General features: G+C 38.8%; 1 protein-coding gene across 1 annotated transcript in view; it reads left to right on the top strand.

Annotated features, from left to right (window-relative positions):
• The first annotated feature begins 7,213 nt into the window (after positions 1 to 7,213).
• zbtb20 (zinc finger and BTB domain containing 20) overlaps positions 7,214 to 22,995 on the top strand; it is a 34,779-nt gene continuing 18,997 nt past the window's right edge. Inside the window, exon 1 of the mRNA XM_056396798.1 lies at positions 7,214 to 7,456. The gene's annotated coding sequence lies outside the window, so the exon portion shown is untranslated. The remainder of the gene's footprint in view (positions 7,457 to 22,995) is intronic.

Raw genomic sequence — 22,995 nt, 5'->3', positions numbered from 1 at the left:
GCACTAAACATGTGGTTGTTTTGTTTCAGGTAAATAAAAGTAAAGAGAGTGTGTTCTGCCTCCAGGCAATTTAAGATATTATAACAACAAAATGTATTTCACATAGACTTGGATAAATAATCAAGGCAGAGAAATCATTTTCAGTATAATATAGGGTTAAGTCATCACCATCTAATCACTATTCAATAGCAGTATTTTGGTGCTTGTGGCAAAGAGAAGTGAGATGAAGTATGAATCACAAGGCAGAGAGTTGAAGAGGAATCTGTGGAGACTGGTGGCACGTTATTTTTTTTGTCTCAGCTACAAGACTGACATAGACAGGGGCCCTTGTGAGCTGAAAGACAAGTGAAGAAGCCTATTAATCATTTATACCGCTTGGACCGTGTTCCCGAAAAGACGGCATTGTGATAACTCATTTATGGTTCCTCCACTGTCTTTCTAAAAGGGACAAGTACAAGGCGGTGTTTTTGGTTGAACTCTCGTCATCCTCGTTGTCCCTGTTTGACGTTATCACAGGTTCAGTCTTAAGATATCTCTGCAATTCATTTACAATAGTTACAGTGGCATGAATTGATATATTCATAAAACATATGATTCAGATAAGACAGACAATTTTGAATGTTGGCTGTTTGTGTGACTACAGATACATGCATCTGTTTTAGGTGTAAATGACTGTCCTTTGACTTCAAAATCTCTCCAAGTATCGCCCAGAGCTGTATCAGTTATCACTTCAGTTCTATCCAAATATAAATCTTGTGATTCAGAATAGCTGATACCTTGCTTCGCTCTCAGAAGGTGCACAATCGATGTACAGTGCATTCAGAAAGTATTCAAACCCCTTCACTTTTTTCACATTTTATGTTGCAGCCTTGTGCTAATATCGTTAAAATAAATTTTTCCCCTCTTCATGCCCCATGATGACAACAGAATTTTAGAATTTTTGCAAATATATTAAAAAGGAAAAACCAATATATCACATTAACATAAACATTCAAACCCTTTACTCGGTACTTATTTGAAGCACCTTTGGAAGTGATTAGTCTTCTTGGGTATGACGCTTGGATTCAGGGATTTTCTGCCATTCCTCTCTGCAGATCCTCTCAAGCTCTGTCAGGTTGGATGGGGACTGTCGGTGGACAGCCACTTTCAGGTCTCTCCAGAGATGCTGGATTGGTTTCAAGTCAGGGATCTGGCTGGGCCGCTCAAGGACATTCACAGAGTGGAGCAGTGCCTGGTTTCCTCCAGATATGATGCTTAGAATTGAAGCCAAATAGTTCAATCTTGGTTTCATCAGACCAGAGAATCTTGTTTCTTACAATCTGAGAGACCTTTAGGTGCTTTTTAGAAAACTCCAACCCAGCTTTTATGCGTCTTTCACTGAGGAGAGGCTTCTGTCTGGCCACTCTGCCATGAAGCCCAGATCAGTACTACAGTGATGGTTTTCCTTCTGGAGGTTTCTCCCATCTTCACACATGACCATTGGGTTCTTGGTCAACTCTCATACCAAGGCCCTTCTCCCCTGATTGCTTGGCCAGGCAGTGAGCTCTAGGAAGACTCCTGGTTGTTCCAAACTTCTTCCATTGAAGAATTATGGAGGCCACTGTCCTCTTGGGAACCTTCAATGCAGCGTAAATTTTTTTCTAGCCTTCCCCAGATCTGTGCCTCGACACAATCCTGTCTCTATAAGCTCTGCAGGCAGTTCCTTTAACCTCTTGGCTTGGTTTTTGCTGATATGCATTGCCAGGTGTGAGACCTTGTTTAGAGAAGTGTGTGCCTCTCCAAATCTCGTCCATTCTACTGAATTTACCACAGGTGAACTCCAAACAAGGTGTAGAAACATCTCAAAGATGATCAAGACAAAATGAGAGGAACCTGAGCTAAATTCCAAGTGCCATAGTAAAGGGTCTGAAAACTTTTTTCAATGTGATATTTCAGTTTTTACTTTTTAATAAATGTGCAAAAAATTCAGAAATTCATTTTTCACTTTGTCATTATGGGTATTGAGTGTAGATTGATGAGGGAAAAATGAATTTAAACAATTTTAGCCTAAGAGTGGTACATAACAAAATGTGAAAAAAGTGAAGGGGTCTGAATACTTTCCGAATGCACTGGACAAGTGGTACTCCAGTGTGTGAAGGTAAATCAAACCGGTAAAGAGTTAAACCTGTTGAACAAGCTACTAAATTTAAATTTTTCTTTTTCATTTTGTTTGATTTTGTTTTTCTCTGAAATCCGTAACCTCAAACGACGTATGACTCATGGAACAGTTGGTGCTATTCTGTGAAGAACAGGAGCTACAGCATTTGTCTCACCTCACATACACAACACGACCTGAATAAAATAAGTACAGTTTTTACAGTTTCGGCACGGTCTTATAACACCTAGGTAGAAACACAGAGAAGTCCCAACCCAAAAGGAAAAAAAAAACAAAAAAACACTTGTCAGTATGTGAAGAGTCTTATTTTCTGTCACATCTGGCTTGTCTGTGATCATTTCTTGTGAGTTTCATTGAAACATGTAATACTAATGTTGTCACTGACATACTGCACAGCCACAAAAAAAAAAGTTATTTTAGGCCCAATAATTGACAAATTAAGACCAAAGACCAAATAACCAAAAAGAGAGAAGAATAGCTAACAAAGCAATGTTATTGTCTGTACTTGTCAACTATCTGCCTGCAGCTAGTTTTGAAGATGAGAGGCAAGTAGCTCTCTGCATTGCAAACTTAGTGTGCATTACAAAATGTTGCAAGCTTGGGGTAGCTTGTTAGCAATTTTGAATTTAATGGCCATTCATTTTATCTTTCAAATACATGAAAACATTACAAGGGACAAGACAAAGATGTTGTCTCTGCTGTTGTTTCTTTATAGCTGAAAATGTGAATGTGAATATGTGAGGTATGAGGAAGTAGAAAGATGGCAGTGTTGTAGCAGCTGGCTCGCTCGCAACATGTGTAATGTTTCCTTAAGATAGACTCTAGATAATTATTGAGGGTGTGAAAAAGGAAGTAAGCTTTTGTTGGATTGCAACAATGACAATTAACAATAAACAACATAATAAGATGCGTGCACATGCAAATCATTTCGACTCATCATACCACTTAAGTGACAAACACCAAGTGAGTATCTAGGCGTGTCTTGCTTCATTCATGCATGGATGGTACAGTGGAATTCACAGATGGGCCGTGGCTCAATCTTGGTTTACAAGTAGCTTTATAAAGTAAAATGAAAACAAAACTGTCCTGAAGTGACCTTGAGATACAGAACAATTACATTCTGTGGTGAAATGACGTTGGAGAGAGTGGTGAGAGTGCTATGACCTTTCTGACTGGTTTAACAAGCATGGAGGCCTTTTTTAGCTAAAGTATGTTTGAGGGTCACACCGCACAGCAACACATATGTGCAATACTAAAGTCTTGTCTAAGATATGTAAGGTTATGACTTACCTGAGTGAACTAGTGTACATACGTGTAAGGTTGTGGCATTTTCAGCAGTTTGATGTGTTATGTAATTTATGTAATTTTAATTTTGCGTTATTATTCCCCAATAGCTCAGGTGTTAGTGCTTGCAAATATCTAATAAACCTGTACCCAAACATCAGTGTACAACAACTTGAGGACATGAGTAACTATGAAAAAGAACAAATGGAGCAATCCTGAAAAAGCTTGTATACTCCTTTGCACACATTAACAGGTTTCTACCACATGGGCGTAAAACAGAGCCAGGCTTATGAAGGAACATTTTTGAACAGAAATAACATTTTAATTGCACTGCAAATTGAATGAAAACTAATTCCACCTGCCCTAAACCAGTTTGCTCATTGTCAGTTGTCATCCATCCTACTGTATAATGAGTTGGATGGACTACCTGTGAAAGGAATGGCCTGTGGGTCATTCATTTTGTGGAATATATTAAAACGCAACTAGAGACACAAGGACAGGGCCTAAGTGTAGACCTCTCCAGGAACATTCTAGCTAATACAGAAGCTGTAATGATTTATTTCCAATTGGGAAGGGGGGGGTAGAAGCAGAATAAATGAATGAATGAAAAAACAAATTAATAAATGTTCATAAAGTCATAATACTGCCCTCTGTAGGTTACATTAAAGCTGGATGAGACAAAACGTGACCTGACAATGTGAAATTACAGCATGTTCCTGTTTTCCCACAGAGAACATTTTAATTGTGGCAACAATTCAGTTTTCATGTAAAATACTAATCAGAGTTAATCATTAGAGTATTTCCTTACTGATTGCAATGTCATGTGTTACACAAGGTCAAGTTGAGAATTTATCAAATTAAAATTAAATTTTTAAATATGTGTAAATTTTTCTAAACGATGCACCCTTTTCATTGTATGAATTTTTACTTTTGTATTTATCAGTGGGAAAATTAATGAGGGTTTCATCAGTTCATCAAGACCAATGGGAGCTCTACACACACACACAAACATGTCGATATACATATCTATCTATCTATCTATCTATCTATCTATCTATCTATATATATATCTATATATATATAGATATATATATATATATCTATATATATCTATATATATATATATCTATATATATATGTGTGTGTGTATGTATATATATCCTATATGTATACATATATGTGTGTATGTATATATACATATATTATGCATACATACATACATACATGTGTGTGTGTGTGTGTGTGTGTGTGTATGTGTGTGTAGAGCTATATATATATATATATATATATATATATATATATATAATGAACATGCCTATGGTTTATTATAGTTGAGGTGCCATCGAGTTTGGGTCCATATGTCAAATGTATATCATGTACTCCTTTGTGTGAGAAGCTTAATGTCTTCCAGATGTTCTCCTACTGTATTGAATGGTAAACACCTAGTGACTCTATCCTCACTTGTAGTAGATCTCTGGGAGAGTATTTAAGCTTTGTACTGTCTTTGTTCATTGTCAATATATTCTGAATGCATGGTAGAGAAACATTGACCCAGCGCTGCAAATAAAGTGTCTCAGCTGAGAACTGTCGTCTCTCATGTCTGATTGACTCTTATTCATCAGAGAAACATTGTCTTCATCATCTCCATCAAAGAATTCAGCCGTACAATTATATATTTACTCACTTTATTTTTAGAGCATATCTTTATTTTTGTGTTATTGCATTTTTTTTTGTAATTTGTTATTAATATTATACACTTATGAAAGATGGGTGTGTAATTGTTATTTGAATTCTATATTAATTTTTCGTTTAACTACAATTTTAAAATAAAAGCACATGCAGTAACATGTTTTACAAATAAATGGATGCCATTAGTCTATTCAGTGAATACCCTTTGCCTTTCTATCTGCTAAAAAACATAAATAAGCTAAGCATATTTTTGATTAGAAGTATTCTCATGGTTGCTGCAATACGCTGTGATAAAGGTAAGCCCAGTTCAACATGCACAGCACTCAGTGGCACCACTAAAACAAAATATTATCCCTACTGAATCCTCCCTGCACGTGTTACCGGTTGAGCCGTGTTAATCAAGAGAAGTATGGAAAACAAAGTGTCCCGGGAAGGCGTGCACCACACGGATCTGCAGGACGTTCACTTTATAGTCCTAATATGACAAAATTCTGACTTTTAAAGAATATTAAAAGCATTTTTAAAACGTGCTTCACTGCCGGATTGCAAACCAGCGCATTAAGGCCGGCGGTGGTGTTCCTACGGTGTTCCTGGTTAATGTAGGTCAAAGCAGTGACGGAAGGGTGTCCTCCGTTGAACCCGCCGTATTAATCCACATCACAGTCCTGCAGATGGCGCGCACAGTCAACTGAGTGCCCTGGGTGCTCACCACGGTGCTCACACAATATCCGTATGGAGCCTACCCAGCTTGAGAGATGGCGGTTGTCTGAAGCTACACCTCTGTCTCCCCTGTACAGCTGGAGGGCTGCGAGAGCAAAGTTCAAGAGTGCAGCTTTTCAAAGTAGTTTTTTCTCGCCGTTTATGTGCATGAGCTCAGGAGGCTGGACGCTTTATCAGACGAGCTGATCGAGCGTAACCTTACTTGACCTCTTTGTCAGTCTTTCAAGATGCAGGGCTGCTTACACTGAACATCCTCTGCCCTGCACACCACACACGAATCAAGCACATGAATATTTTATTGAAAGTATCTGTTAGACACTACCCTCCGCGTGGTTCATTATTCTGATCTGAACTTCAGACACGCGTGTGCGCACACACGCACACCTGTCACTGTCTAGACAGGGAGGGGGCATTAAGGCGGTGGGTGCAGGGGGATCCCACATGACCCATTACTGCTTTATTCTATGCCAGCCAGAATATATCTCAAGGCGCTCGATAATGACAAAAAAATTCAAAAATAAAAAATAAAAAAATAAATCAACAACAACAAGAGAAAACAGAAATCGCTTTACCTAATATGATTGGCCAGCTGAACCGACACCAATTTTTTTCCCCGCTCGCTAACTCGAGGTCAGCTCGGGACGTTAAAAAATAAATAAATGAGAAAATAGAAATGCGTAGAAAGTAGAAGACACGGCAGACAATCTAGCTTGTTGGTGCCGGAGATGATTGACGGCCCCGCGGTCCAATGAGAGACCGCGGCGCAGCTGGCTCACTGTACTGGCAGAGGCGGCGTCCAATGCAAAGTTCAGACACATGATGGACACATAACTGACATTTCCCCCGTCCTTTTGATCCAGACGGGATAGATTTGAGAGTTCATTCACATTTGTGTGCGCTGATATTTTGAACAGTTGGCGCTTGAGCCTGCACAACAAGAGAAACATGTAGATTCAATTTAAAAAAAGAAGGTGGGATTTATGGGTACAGTGAGTGTTCTCGATGGGGTGCAACATCACAGCGAACCTGTTTTAACCCCCCTATCCTTTACAGGTTTCATTGCGCACCATGACTTCTATTTATAAAATTGCTGTGTTGCTGCTCAGGCAGGAGGAAACTTAAACAGCTCGAGTAGGAGGAACACTACTACTACAACTACTATTACTATAACTCCCACCACTTCCAGAGAGCCATAATGGAGCAGGTCTTTCCGTCCTATTGTGCTCCCTGCGATTGGGTCACAGTAATGTTGACGGATTTCTGATCCAACCCAAGACAGCGCACTGTTCTTCCAATAGCAGCTTTAAGTGAAAAGGCGTGCCTGCCTGCCCCCCCACCCCCACCCCTCCAACACCACCACCACCACCACCACCACCCCTCAAAGTACTCGATGTATAGTTAAAAAATGGGAGGGCACACTTGAACCGAGCTGCTCTATGAAGGTAGGCTGCAGCGTGTGTTTATTGATGAGATGAAAAGAAGATGGAAGTGAGAAATGAAACAAAGTAAAGGAACATATTAAAAAAAACTATACGCGCTTCGTCGGGGGAAAACAAGGGGAGCCGTGGAAACGCTGTCGCCACTTTTTGAACGTGCTTCGAAGTGCAGGTAAGAAATTGAGAAAAGTAGGAAAAGGGATGGGTCTTCACAATATCTATAATGCTATTATTAAAGGGGCGAAATAAGAGGAATTTCCTATGTAGGAGATTAAAACGTGCTCGCTGACTTCAGGCTGAATTGCATGAAATACCACTGACTTCCATGTAGTTGTGGCTGGCTTTACCAACCAAATACGAAGCTCTACATAATCGGAAACTTTATTCTTCAGAGGATCTCAGACATTCAGTAAATGTGACGCCGGTGTACGAATTGAAATGAAACGCTCATGTTAGAGGGGCTCACTTTTGGCTGCCAGGGGTTTTGTTGTCCATTTATATTCGACTACAAAAACGCGCTGCCCTGGCATGACGCAAGTTTCCCATCTGCCATTATTCTCAACATGCCCCTTTACCTTTAGCCCTTTACTTTCGGATTTGTCCGTGAGCCGGGCAGGAGACACACTTGAGAACAATACTCTGGTCCAACTGTGTTCCCGGGTCTGTTTCTCTGAATCAGTGAAAGCCTCAGCGATGCTTGCAGGCTGCTTGCTCACATTTTACACACTATGAAGCCCGGAACAACTGTGGCAGCCGACGTGCGCATTTGGCTTTTAGGTCAGTTATTTGAATCAGAGGAAACGCGTTTCCTTATCACAATTAACCGCTATAACCCACTCTCTCTAGCTATTTCAATACATTTCGCTTTGTTGAACTTGCCGGAAAGATGGTCCCGATGTCTGAAATATATCATTATAGCAGCGGCTCATACAGCCGCTTATACTCAGACAGATGTCTAGCCTACATTTTTTTTTTTATGAATTAATATCAATACGGCATGGCATTTCTGAGATGGGGTTACATTAAGATATGTTCGGCAGGCGGAGGAATTGCTGGCTAATAATGTGTCTGAAGGTAAAACAATACTGCAGGTTCAGTTTCTGAGATAAATCAGAACTAGATCCAGTGGGACTCTGGTCTGGATTTTGGTGCCATGTTTCCCCCCCGAAAATGAAGGATCACTTTAACTGTCGCAAATCCGCTTTTTATTCATAGCCTACAGTATGTGAAAATGTTTACGACGTGAGGATGTTTTTGGCAAAGGGTGGCCTAGATATGGGGCCATGTTCTGGTGTGATTAAAGTTGCATTAGACGCTTCCTGCGTGCCTTTTAAGACATTTTGTTGCAAAATATTCATGGGCAACTCGTGATTCCTTTGCTGTTGCTTATTAGATCGCATTATAGAGGTACTTCACTTACTGAATAAAGTTAAGACATGCGTGCATGCTCATTGTTGGCGCAGTAAAAAAATAAATAGAGCAATGACTCCCAAAAAAATCACTGAAAGGGCCATGGGGAGTTGAGCCGGAGCAACATGTCAGTCTTATTCTTTAGGGCTCTGTCTATCCGTGCGCGTGCGCGTGTGTGTAAGAGAGAGAGAGAGACTTAGAAAGGGGCAGAGACAGAGCGTGCGTGCATGTGTGTGTGTGTGTGTGTGTGTGTGTGTGTGTGTGTGTGTGTGTGTGTGTGTGTGTGTGTGGCAAACAGATGTCCCAAAGCGCTTGGCTTTGTCAGATAAAGAGAGTAATGCAGCATGTTCTTGTGTCTATTATAAGCGCCACTGATAGTTTCTACAATGACCACAACACGTTCTGTGTCTGATTGATAGGAACAGGCTCGCTTATAACCCAGAAGTTGTGCGCAGGTATAAAGCTTTGCGTCAACACGTTAGTCATGCCAGAGGTTGGTCCTGGTGTGGTGAGTGGAGCAGTTTCCGTGAGAAGACGCAAGTAGCCACAACCAAGAAAGCCGGTCCCGGGTTTGACAGAGGGGAGGCTGCATGAGCGCTGCGTCCAGCTCCTTCCAGCGCAGACACGGTCTGTGGATATGCACCTGTGTGTGTGTGTGTGTGTGTGTGTGTTGTGTGTGTGTGTGTGTGTGTGTGTTTGTGCTTCTGTGTGTGTGCAGGTTTTTTACCACATGATTGTGCGTTCATCCCTTTTCACTTTTGTTACGATCACTTCCTCTCCCCGCTTTCATTCAGAATATGTTTCCACAACGTAAATGGGTTGCAGTGCTATAGGCTTGGTTATGTAATTGATGGCTGCACTGGATCATTTGTTTTCTGAATGGACACACTTGGAGAACACAGAGCTGAGCGTGCAGCCCTGTGTAGCAGAAATGCAACATTTCACTTTGATGTAAGATTTCAGCAGGACATAATTATAAAGCTGTCCTGTGAATTGCAGCATGTTGATTGACAGGCATACATGTGGGTGAGTAAAGTAAAAATTAAATTGTCACAGAGTGTGAACTGGATTGAATTCGCTTCCTCTGAAAAGAAACTCTACACTAACTTAACACCTGTATTTTTGGACATATTGTTTGATGAATTGGAGGGTACTTGTCTTGTGTGTAAGTGAGCTGTTACCAGGCTTGATGTCAAAATCTCAATTTTTTTTTTCAGCACAGAGGTGTACAGTAGCTGCTGAAAGAGCAACAGCCATTATGTGCCTTGGGAGTGTTTGTAGTCCAGAGTATCAGGTGCCCAGTTTCATCTCAGTTAAGTCACTAATGAGTATTTATATGTATATATTCCACATGTACATTAATATTCACAGTGTTTGAGCCATCGCCATTTGCCCGCTTTCTGTGTCACGGCTAAAACCCACCCATGACTAATGAATATTTAAGAGCATGTCTGCAGACCAAGGAAACTCATTATTATATGAAGGAGACTCAGCAGATAAAGTGTAGACCCACTCACATGGACGCAAAGGGAGAGAGGTGTTTAGTTAATCCACACCCAACAATCAATCCCAATTTTTTTTGGCTTCACCATCTTTCACTCGTCCTCTGTAGCTTGTCACCTTCTCTTCTCATTCAGTAATTTATCATTGACCAACAAACTAACATAATGTGTCCATAGTGTTTTTGAACTGATTTAATCACTCTGTTACACACGTCTTCCTTCTGATCATTTGGGTTTTCTTGAGTGAAAATGTGTAGGGATACCATGCTGCACTAATGCAATGATTGCTTCTTTGGAAGAGACATAGAACAAAAAAAAAAAAAAAAAAAAAAGAAAGAAAAAAAAACAATCGTCTTGTACACTTCATGCACACAGATGGCAGGTCAGTATTCCAAATAATTTTAAGCGCAGTAAAAGCACTGTTGCCCAAATACACAAGATAGAGACCTCTCTCTGAAGCCTCCGCAATGCCACATTTCTGGTTGTTGTTATTCCCACATCATCCAGCCATCTTCACCAGGCTGTTACCAGGAAATCCTGGTAACAGCCTGGTGAGGATGGCCTGGTTGTAAATGCATGTTCACGATTTTGTTGCAATACAACTCTCCAAAAAAGATTCTAAGGCTTTAATGGTTTATTGGACAGTATAGTGGAAAGGACAAGAGAGAACATGTGATAATGATCATGAGTAGAATTCACCTCTGTCTACTGAATCATGCAGTGTTGTTTATTTTTTCTATGCATATACTTAAATAAAATTGAATTTTATCATAACATATATTTTAAAGTTAGCAAGTGTAAATTTGGTTGCAAATTTAAGCATGCGCTGGCAATATAAAGATAAAATATAAATACACGCAGAACTAGTGAACCTTTACTGATTAGGTAAAATTAATGTTGTTTTTTTATTATTCCAAGTAGCGTATTTTACCATAGTATGTCAAGAGACTTTTAATAATATGCATTTGAGTCCATCCTGGCACTTTGTCTACCACAGTTGAACATATTTGGCAGCCATTTTGGGAATGCAGTAGAGATCCATCGATATAACGAGCCACTTTGTGGATTGCATCCAGAATGTCACAGTGCTTGTTAACTGCTTGGCCTTTTTGTCACAGACCGTGTTTATCCTTTCTGCCTTTTTTGTTGCTGTACGATACTCATTAGAAGAATATTCCCTCATAGAGCAAAACTAATCTTTGATGTGATTACCAACTGAGACTGCTTTCAGGTGCACATCTTGAAGTTAATGTTAAGTCTTATATTTAACTACAGAATAGCCTTTAAGCCTTTAATAGACTTTAATCTTAAAGGTTTGGTTTTGTTTAAGAAGAACACATAAAGTTTCTCACCTGATGTTTATTGCAAAGACTGCTGTTTTATAGCAATTGCAGTTTTAAAACTGCATTTGAGTCCCCAGTTACCATGGCAACCTTAAAACGGGCTCAGATACCTCCAAATCTTCAGAGAAGTCTCAAATAATTTTATATTAAACATGTAATACTTTTTTATTTTCTTCATATATCTTGATCATAGCAAAATATCATGAAATTAGTGACTACTAGCTAACTCTACCTTGGTGGGTTGCAGATTTTTTTCGAAACTAGAAACTGTTGGCAGGCTAGCTGCCTCCTGGCTAACTGGCTTGGATCCTTCTACCCACAAAGCACCTTTTTCACACATAACATGCTTCTCTTCACATTATATTATTATTTTTCTTATTCTTGAAAATACTAAAAACACAATTGTAAAACCTTTTGAGAATCTGTACGGAGTGTCTTTGTAATTAAGGAGAGAATTTCCCCTTTAGCTGTATTATGCAACACAAATGCTGTTACAATGAGTTATGGTGATTTCCTTCCAGCACAAAGGCAAGGATAGAAAATAATGTGCTTTGTTTAAGGGGAGAAAAAAATGCATCTTGTTTATTGATGAGGTAACTATTTTGCCAGGAAAAAAACATTTTGGATTAAAACTAAAGGTTTTTATTTTGCAACCAGTCAGTGATATATAATGCTTTCATAATGCTTAAAGACGACTCTCATGACAGCTGTAGACTGTCTCAATTTGTCAATTCACTAAGCAGGATTTTTTAAAAATACTTCCCCTTTTAGTAAATTGGCAGTTAGAATCTAAAACACTGGTCATGAAACTGACTTTCAAACCCAATGACTTTCAGAGCATGCAGCATGTAGAAAACTGACAAACAAAAGACTTTAAGGCATGTTTTTCCGTTTTCAAAGGACTTTTGTTTTGGAATCTCCCCTCCCTGCAAGTATCACAGGAATGCGTAATGAAAGTACACATTGAGACTGAATAAGTATTTGAGAATGTGCCATGCTGTTGTCAGGAAGCTTTTGTTTGGTTATAAAACTTTATAAAGTCTCATGAAGCAGAGTTAGTTTCCAGATAGCTTGATGGTAAATACAACAGTGTTTTAGGATCAACTGATAAATAGTTCAAGTATATATATATATATATATATATATATATATATATATATATATATATTATATATATAAAAGGAAAACATCAAACAGTTGAACACGCACTTGCCTCAGGATGAGCCTGTTTGTGCCTTCTTTTAATGTCTACACTTCGTGTCGTCACTATTATGACATTTCAGAGTCATTTAAAGGAAAAACTATTATTTTCTATAGTCAGGTATTTATTTCAGAGATCCATTTAAATCTGTAGTTGTTTGATACATATACAGTACATACAGTGCAACACACAGTCCAGTTGTGGGTGTGACCATGTGTTTCCATTAGCTTTGCTAAAATTGCTAACAGACTCTTGATTCATGCTTCTTTATATTTGCAGGGCTGGTTTTTAAAGTTTTTCATTCAAAGTCAGTCGTTTGTGCTGTAAGACACAAATATTGACCAGAAGTCGTTTTACAACAAGTACAAACGTTTTTAGATTTTTGCAAGTAAAAGTCTTAATTAAAACTGCAGCTTGTTACAATAACATATGTTTGAATCTTAGGCAAACTTTCTCTTTTTTGCAGTACAGGAACAAGCATTTAAACCTAATTTGTATTCTCTGTCTTCAAGCACACACACAGGCCCAGGCATTCAACTGATGTGAAAAATGTATCCTGGATTCTAATAGCGAAGTTGTATGTTTGCCAAGGTGCATGTGTGTCCTCAGTTCACCCTGCTACCCATATGGTTTTCTACAAGTCATGGTGAGCTCACTGCCTAGTTGAAAGAAGAAAGTATCTAAAGAGAGTTTAAGAAAATAAAAAACATAAATAAATAACAGAGTAAAAGAGTAACTTTTAAAATGATTTTGACAGAGAACAAGTGCTGTGAACTCTCTACTTTTATCTTGGATTCAGGAAGACTTTTGCAGCCAGTAAACAGCACTCACGGCAGCCAAAATGTTAAGATCATGCACAGGCTCACTCAGGGTACATCAGTATGCACTGTGAAATGAGTATACAATAGTGTTTGCATTGCAGTCTTATCACAAAATGAAGATTGTTGTAACCTTAAAGTATACTGCATTTTTTGTGTTTTTTTTTTCCTTTTTTTAATGAGTAAGTGATTCATTTTTGAAATACAACAGCAAGAATTTAAAAAAAAAACTTTTGAAAAAATTCTTTTACAAAGAATTTTCTTGACAATGAAAAAAATATCTGCTCTCTTTATCTCACTCTTTACATTGTTATTTGCGCTGAGACTGACCTTGGTAAAGATAGAATTCAAAATAGGTTCCTTTAAGAAGCTGGAAAACAATTATTAATTATAAAAGCTTGTTGCTCTAACATGTAAGAAACAAATGTTTTAGTTACGGTTGGTGTTCAGCTGTTTGACTGACAACTATCTGTAACCTGTTCAACAACATAGAAAGGGAAAAATATTTTCAGTTTTATCATAGTTGTTGAGCTTGTTTCACAATAGGTTTGACAAAAGTGATACAAAAAATATATAATGTGATCATTCTGTTAGCACTAGTTGATATTGCCTGCATTGCATTTTAAACATATGCAGCACATGTGTCAGGCTCCATTAGATGTTTTGGTGGTTAGTACACCAATGTAATAGCTGTCAGTTGTGGCAACGGTGGCTCAGTGTTTTTCACTTTATTGAGAACTAGAAGAATAAAAGACCTTGTGGCAGCTGCTATGTAAACTAACAACAAGCTTCTTTTTCTTTTATAACTTCTGAGACTACGTTAACTGATATGAAACCAACTGTCTTTCTTGGCCTTTGACTATAGTAGGCTCTACTGCTGGGTAGTGTCTCAGCATTCAGTCATTCATTAATGTTTTCATACTTACTCCTCTTCAGGGTCAGTCCAGCGTATCCCAACATGCATTTATAGGAAGGCAGGGCAACACCCTGGGTAGGTCACTAGGCTAACACACGCATGCACAAACAGAGAAACACACTTACAGGAGCTAAAAATTAAAGGTATACTGCTACATTTTCTTCACATTAAACCCTCTAATGCACAAAGATGAAAAAGAAATCTAGATCAAAATAAAGTGTTAACCTTCCTGCACCCCTTGGTCTAACCAGGACAGCACAAATGACTTAGAAGTAACACATTTATGATAAGACCTGCCGAAAATACTCACGGCCATGTGGCATGATTTTTATAGTAATGTTACCAGAAACAGCTGATGAGCTTAGGTTACACTCTGGGGCTTATGAGCTATAGATTGTTACCATCAGAGATAATAATTCTGCTAGATTCAAACAGACCACACTGACCAACAATTCATGTGCATTAGCTAGGCCAAAAGGCCACACGATTATCATAAACGGAGTGGATGGGTGGCCGTGTTATCTCTCCACTGTATGCTGTGAGGTGACTCTGTAGTGACTGCTTTTTGTACAGAGAGCCTAAACTACACCAACGTTTACCAATCAGAATAACAAGTGTAGTGATGGTGAAAAGTCAAATAGCTTGTATTGCTTGTAGTGATGCATTGCATAGCAACAAACGTTAGCCAGGTAAGGGGATGAAAACACATTACAAACCAATTGGGCTCTGCTTTTATTACACACAGCTTTTTCTTTGCACAGCCATACTAGTTTTTCTTAGTAGAAACAGTAAAATAGCAAATGTAAAAGTAATAAATTGTTCTGATTGTCCAGTTGAAAAACATCCATCTCACCACCACATTAATATATTTTTTATCAATTTTTACTGCTTAAAATATCATTGACCTTGTAGGAGAGATACAATGGGTAATGAAAAGACCAGAAATGAATCCCTCCCTACATTTTGTTAGGTTAACAGCTAATCTACCAATAAGTAAAAAAAAAAAAATCCCTACAGAAAATATTTAGCAGTAGCTTCGGTGACAAATACACAGCCTCACTTAAAAAGAATGTTATGTCTTTGCAACAGATAAAGGTATTATATGTGATCAGTGATAATACATGGTTGTGTTTACTCAATTTATAGAATGCTACACAACTACCAACTTATACACTCAGCATAGTTTTTCCTTGCAGGCATTCCTGAGCTTGGTGGGTAATAAAAAGAGGTCGTGCTTATGAGAAAACCTGCCTGCAAAACTAATTCACAACAGAACTTTCACAACGAAGCACAAAGCACAGCCTGAAATCAAAAAAAAAAAAGAGGCATTTACAGAATGTTATTTTGAAATTATTGGTTAAAATTTTGACACACCACTCTACAGTTTCTGATGCAAGTATTACACGTGCATAATGAACACCAATGAATTCAGTATTGATATTTACTGTGTGGCTCATATGAAGGTCATATGGTACATACATTTCTGCAATTACCTGTGTTCATTTCTTTTCATCAGTTTTCCAGGCCAGAGTTGGGGAAGTAGAAAATGTATAGTTTTCCTCAAAGATTTACTAAGTAACAGTGTGTGTGTTGCAATATTGTTCGGATGTAGTTAGTAGTAGTTATACTTTCTATAGATTGCAGACCTCATTGCGCTTATTGAAATCCTGTTTTCATTGGACTTATCTGCACATTCATTGCGCAGCACTGTGTATTAGAAACATTTCAGTCAGCTCAAATTTCTTGATAATATCTCACCGTTAACACACTGCTAAACTGGGGGAAATCTTTCATTTCTTGTGAAATTCTGTAGCTGCCTTGCTTAACAAGTTTGCTTTGCAACACAGTATTGTATGGATAAGGTTTCCTACTGTGGACAGATTGCAACCCCTCCCCACTGGATTAACAGTAAACCTTACCTTTGTGCTAATTTCAGACGTTTTGAGTATAGTACTGTGGTATGTTTAAGTCATTATATCTAACCCATGTTGCTCAGCTACTATGCAGAGGTGCCAGCACATGGTGAAAGTGCGTATAGGGCACTCATGTGGTCGACTGTGTTTCAGCGTGTCAGCATTACACTTTTAGATGGGTCATATGTCAAATGAGTTGATGAGACATATATAATCTGTATTTACTACACAACAGCTAGCCAAACTATAAATACACTAAAAGTGCTAACATCCATAAGGTTCAAAATAAGCACAGAATTTATTTATTAAATCATCTGGATTTAATATCTTTTTCATGTAGTAAGAACAGTCTGTAGCTGAAGACACATAGAAGATTACTTGATTAGTTTACCTTAATAATGACTCAGTTTTAACTCAGCCCAATGGTATGTGTATTGTTGTAGCCATAGCTACTGGCTGAAGAAATATGTTGCATCATAACACCTTTTTGCAATGTCCTTCACCATTTCCCTCGCTTCTATATTGTTAACATACAGCATGTTAGCAGTTTTGCATCTTGTCATTTTAGTAGACTGGCAAATGCTTTTAAAAGGCAAGTATTGAGCCTTCCAGGTTCTGGGAGAGGCTAGAGTGCTCACTCTTGAAGCACAGACCGGCTAACAAAAAAGTGCAAAGTTGTGCTGAACTCCTTCAAGCGCCCTCATCCATTTGTGAAAGTTCAGCTCTGTGCTGGACCGCCTCGACACTGGCTCATGCACCCTCATGCAGCTGCTGGTGAAGCACATGGTACAGGACTTACGAGGCTGCTCGCAGTCACATTCACAAACGGTTGAAATGAAGCAAATGCACTGTTGGTGGTTACATCAAATTGTCCTTAATTGACATACAATACATGTTAAGGAAAAACAAAATCTCACAATTGAATTTTATTTGATTCCTATTATCATCACCTAACATATAATATTAGTGTATATTAGAGTGAAGATCATAACCTTGTGTGTAGTTCACTTATTTAAGACACTGACCACATATGCATGCATGTATGTGAGAGCAACTTTACTACAACACTATTAGTGTTGTATATGAAAGTCAGCTTTGCATAAGGCTTGTGTGAGCACATTTTTTCTGTTTCCTCTAAATACTACATGTGTGAGAGTGTGGCTGTATTTAGTCTGGTCTCTCTAGTAAACATTGTGTACACTAAACATATTTAGAGGCTTTGCTGTTCTCTACAGCAAGAAGAACTGCGCGTTAGTGGAGGTCCCACACTATCTTCTCATTATTCAGAACAAAGCATCTTTGTTCTGGTTTATCTCTCAAGAACAGAAAGTCAGGAGACACTTGGTTTTCTCTCAGAGATATGAAGGTGCTTCAGTCCCTCTATACTACACAGGCCACTTGTTGAAATCTTGTTTATTTATATACCATCCAGGCACGGAGACAAACAAACAGAGACACACAAGGTGTAGGTTTGGCATTTCTTGCCAAATAGAATTAATTAAGCACTCTTTATCATGATACACTGGTGATAGACAGACAAGTCCTATACGAGCATCTGTGTAGGTTGATGAAGATCTCTTAATAGCCTCTGAGGTCCTTTTTTTGAGAGAGGCAAAATGTCCTCAACGTGTGTAGTAGCTGTAGAGAGCCAGTTGCTGTGGACACTTGTGCCTAAATGATAACTCTTGAATTTAGCATTATCTGCTTCGGGGGTTAGAGGTGTTTTGGAGACTATCATATGAGTAGTCAGATGGTTCTTTTTGGTCAAATGCTCATTAACAAAAGCACAGCTATTTACCAATTCTGAGATATTCTTGAAAGCGTACTTACCATCACCAAAATGTGATACTGTCTTTATAATTTTAATGCTCATAAGCCAACAGTGGCTGTCTGTCTTTTTCCTTCTATGCTCTTTTAGGAAATACAGTATGCAGCATTTACTATAGGACTGATTCATGGATGTGGACTTTGCCCCAAAAAAATAATATTAGATGTACATTATCCTAAAATCTGTAAGTGGGCAATGGCTCCTCAATGCGTATGACGAATTGAACAAGCTGCCCCGTCAACTGCCCTATACTTGTGTAATGGTATTGTAGTGTTTATTGTTATTTGTTTGCTTGAGGAATTTATTTGAAAGCTGCACATTCTGTCACATTCGAATGGCTTTCTGTGAAACTCAATTTCTTAACACATTAATCCGCTGTGCTATTTGAGAAATTTTAGTGGCAGTAGAGCTAGACATGAACAATTAGCTCAAAATTAGAGGACGAAAGAGTTAACAGCTCCAGTTAGTGCATGATGCATAGAAATGCATGAACATAATACAGTTATTGAAGCAATCTCAGTTGAGCAGTGGTCATAACATTGCGCTGGTACTCTGTAATTACTTTGCAAAGCTTTGACCAGCATTCACAACAATGAAACAATAGCATTGCTGTGAATTAATGAAATGCTGTTTTATAGTGTTTGCATATTTTTTTTAAACTGTCCCTGGTGGTAAGCTTGAAATCGAAACGGCAGCTGTGAGGGAAAAAACACTGATCCTACATCTGTGTTGTAGACGAAGGGCCGGTTCAAAGTTCAGGTAGACATTTCATGTGGTAATTGTTTGGATAACACTCGGCTTAAATGTAATTCAAACACATTACAAGTATCATCAGACATTTAGATACATCTCAGAAGTATTTCATTGGTTATGTGATGTTGCACCATACAATTTCAGTCAAGGGAGAAAATGAAGTCAAAAAAGAAAAAAAAAGAAAGTGTGAAAATCTTGGCTCAACTTGTCATCAGCCTACGTGTGCTTGTTGATGATTTTCACTGACTGCTATAAAGGCAAATCAATTAAATCTTGAGACTGTGAGGTGTTTAATGCTGCTTCTCCTGAAGTGTGTTTGATTTAGGTGCATTATTTTCCTTACGGGTAAATTGCTTCACAACATTATAGGCTAACACTTGAATGTAATAAGAGACACAGCAATCTAAATAACTCAGATTTAATCAGGTAACTCAACATTGTTGGCCAGCGATGAATATTCAGTTACCTAAAAGAATATTTTTTAATTGTGCAGATCAAAGGTAAGCAAGACACCACAGCATTAGCTGAGGTGTAATTTATTTATGTATGTATTTCAGAAAAGTTTGATTGATTACAGTGAGTTGTAGCTGTATATTGTTTTGACAGAGGAGTGAAATGAACGTACTGAGTCTTTACCGAACACACCTTCAATTATCACTCGTCAGATCAACACTTCATCTTTTGATTATTGCTTAAAATTCCCCAGTGTGCCTGCTACACATTTACAGTGTGCACTAAATTATATTACATTAGATCACATATCCTAACCATACTATTAAAGCATGATTTCTGGTAGTTTATATGCTAATGCACTTGGGATAAATGGATGATTGAAATTAATAATTACAATGTTGGACAGTGATCGTTAAGCAGTAGAGGTTTCAAACAAACTCAAACACAAATTACTATTAATTAGGTATAACACAAAACACTCTTGATAAGTGCAAATCTGCACCAGATTCATCAAGAAGCTGTATGCACATGCATGGACATGAGCTCTTCACAATGCCCCGTGGCCCTTTTGTCTCCAGATTTAAATGTACCAAGGGCCTTGAATATATGCTTGTAGTGTGTTGTAAGCAGTATTTGCATATTCAAGATGTATATTATTCACATGGCTGATACTGCTCCTTTCATAAGCATGCCTCTTATGTCTGTTCTCAACCCCATCCCCCATCCTCACCATTTCACCCCCACCCCCCACCCCCCCTTTGATTAACTAATGTCCAATTCGATGCAGCGTATTTCATGAGCTCGTCACCTTATACAGGCAGCTGATTAACCTGGAGTCTGGCTGGTGAAGTTGCAACCATCGTCTCTCTGTCTTAATTTTTTTTTTTTTGTGCCCCCCCCCTTCCCCTCCCATCCCCTCCCCTCCCCATCCCCCTCCTCCCTCTCCTCCTCCCTACTCACACACCCTCCACCCCTCCTCAGTCTTTGTTGTGGCGGCAGCAGCAGAGCATGCATTGCATTGGCGGTCTGAAGCATTGTGTCTGATTTCCAGCAGACAAACTGACCTCTGGGGATTTATTGACAGCAAACTCCACAGAGGCAGACACAGAGCTGGGAGCATGGAGGCAGTCGGAGAGGGGCGGAGGGTGTTGGGGAAGGTTCATAGGGAGGGAGGAAGAGGAGGGGGCACAGACGGAGAGACAGACAGATGGAAGGAAAGACGGCGAGTGAGTTTCAGCGTGATGAAACAGGAAACAGGTAGAGACACACTGAGAAACAGATCAATATGAGGGAGGAGGTACACGCCCCAAATTTAGTGCAATTTAAAAAATTTTTCGTGGAGCGTTAGGAAGTGAAAGAAAATGGCCGCCTCCTACAAGGATCTAATTAATTTTGAAGGATCATCAGCCCCTTTAGTCCAAGGCAGGGTACAGGAGGGAGGGAGGGAGGGAGGGAGACAGACCCCTGGGCTGATTAGAATTCACTGCAGGTAGGCGCTGGCTGCTGCTCACCCACTGTGTCACGGCTAAAATGGAATCACTGTTGTGAGTGGCAGTCTGGGCAACTGAAGCCTGCTTCCCTTGGCCTGCTCCTTTGTTGCTAGCATTCACCTCACTTTACCCCTTAGGCAGGTGGATTTACATGTCTGGATGGGCAAGGGAAGCCAGAGAGGGAACATATATGTTTGCATTCAAAAAGTAGCATCCGAATACAGTTACCACTCAAACTAACACTGCAAGCAAAGGAAAATAGTCAAATATTTGTCACTGTAATGTCTTCAGGCATTTTGGCATGTGTGTGTGTGTGTGTGTGTGTGTGTGTGTGTGTGTGTGTGTGTGTGTGTGTGTGTGTGTGTGTGTGTGTGTGTGTGGTTTTCACTTTGACTAAGTCAATTGTGAAATATTGCAGTGACAGTGGTGAGGTTAAGGCAAGGGTTACACCTACAGCAGGTTTACAGTTTGAGTTAGATCTATTCTTTAAGTGAGGTATTAGAACAAGGCACATTTTTGGGGCTCAGGCTGATATTGAGGGCTTGAATAAAAGTGTTGAGGGTTTATTTTGGGCAATTGTAGGTTAGTGTCGGAGTTTTAGAGAAAATGGTTTAATTTTAGATTTAGGGGTTAAGGATTTCAGTATAAATACAATATCTGTCCTGAACAAGATGGAAGAACAAACCTGTGTGCGTGTGTGTGTGTGTGTGTGTGTGTGTGTGTGTGTGTGTGTGCGCGCGCGTGTGTGTGTGAGTGTGTGTGTGTGTGTTTTGTAAGAATGATCAGTCTCAGCATCGAGTGATCAACCACTGCTAAACACGCTATTACTTGTCTATATATAATCATTGAATTTGTTAGTTGATGAACATTTCAAGAAAAGACGCAAACATCTGACTGTCCGCAGCACTTCTCACACTGAAGCCTACAGACACAATGCAGTCTGTGGACATAGCAATCTCAGTTTATTACTTTTACACTTTAACTCTGGCTTTCTCTTAGTTATTCTGCTTTTCTGTACTAAACTATGAAAAAATCATGATCTTATATGACTATTTTCTAGGCTTATTTATGGACTAATTTTGTATCTGTTACCTTGGCAAAGCAAATTCTTGTTCCGTCCTCTATCAGCATCTGTGAAAAAAAAGGAAAAGTGCAGAGGTCACTTGCTTAAAATCAAATATTTTTCATCCATAGATTTTACCTCAGTATTTCAAAGTGACAGGCATGTTCCTTGAAAGTACTTGAGATTTATGAAAGAATAATATGTGTCAACAAAAACGTGCAAGTCTGGTCAAATCTTACCCCCGTTCTGTTCATTCAGAAACACACTGTAGTTACTGGCATTTCACAGAGCACTTGATGTTCGTGTTGTAGGCAGCGTGACAGCTACTAAACGTTTTTTCACCCCTTTTCCAAAAAAATATTGAAGAGTCACGATTGTAATTATGATCTAAACTCCTGTTAATGATTAATATTCACACCCCAAGATTCACAACATTTTCCTTATAGTTTTGATGCTTTATTGGTTGAAATATTTGAAAGCACTATGACCAGTGTGGGACTAATATGTGAGAAATTGTTTGAAAAGGGCATTTTGCATTGGTTCAGTTCATTTTTTTTCAGTCTGCCTGACCTTAAATGATCCCATGAGTATCTGACTTTAATGTGGTCAGTTTTACATAATTGTGTTCCCAGTTTTGAGGTCAGACTTTTGCATTCTAATATGTGTGTACAGTATAAGAGCAATTGTGTGAGGCTTTTTTTTTTTATCATCAGCTCATCACATGCTTAATGTCATTGAATGCCTTTCTTGTGTTTTTAAATGAATGCCTTGTGTGTTTAATATTTCTTTTCTATTTTTGCAACTACTCATGTCCGCTCTATGTCTGTATTGGACATTGTCTTGTTTAATTTGTGGATTTGAAAATGAAAACAAACACACATACGTCCCCGCACACACACACACACACACACACACACACACACACACACACACACACACACACATACAAACACTTCATGGTGAGTGTGCGTGAGACCTTTTCTGAAATATTTAATCTGTGCAAATTTATGAGGATTCGAGT

This window comes from Seriola aureovittata, chromosome 15 (genome assembly GCF_021018895.1).
Source record: "Seriola aureovittata isolate HTS-2021-v1 ecotype China chromosome 15, ASM2101889v1, whole genome shotgun sequence".
NCBI lineage: Eukaryota > Metazoa > Chordata > Actinopteri > Carangiformes > Carangidae > Seriola > Seriola aureovittata.
This window is presented reverse-complemented; position numbering and strand designations above follow the sequence as displayed.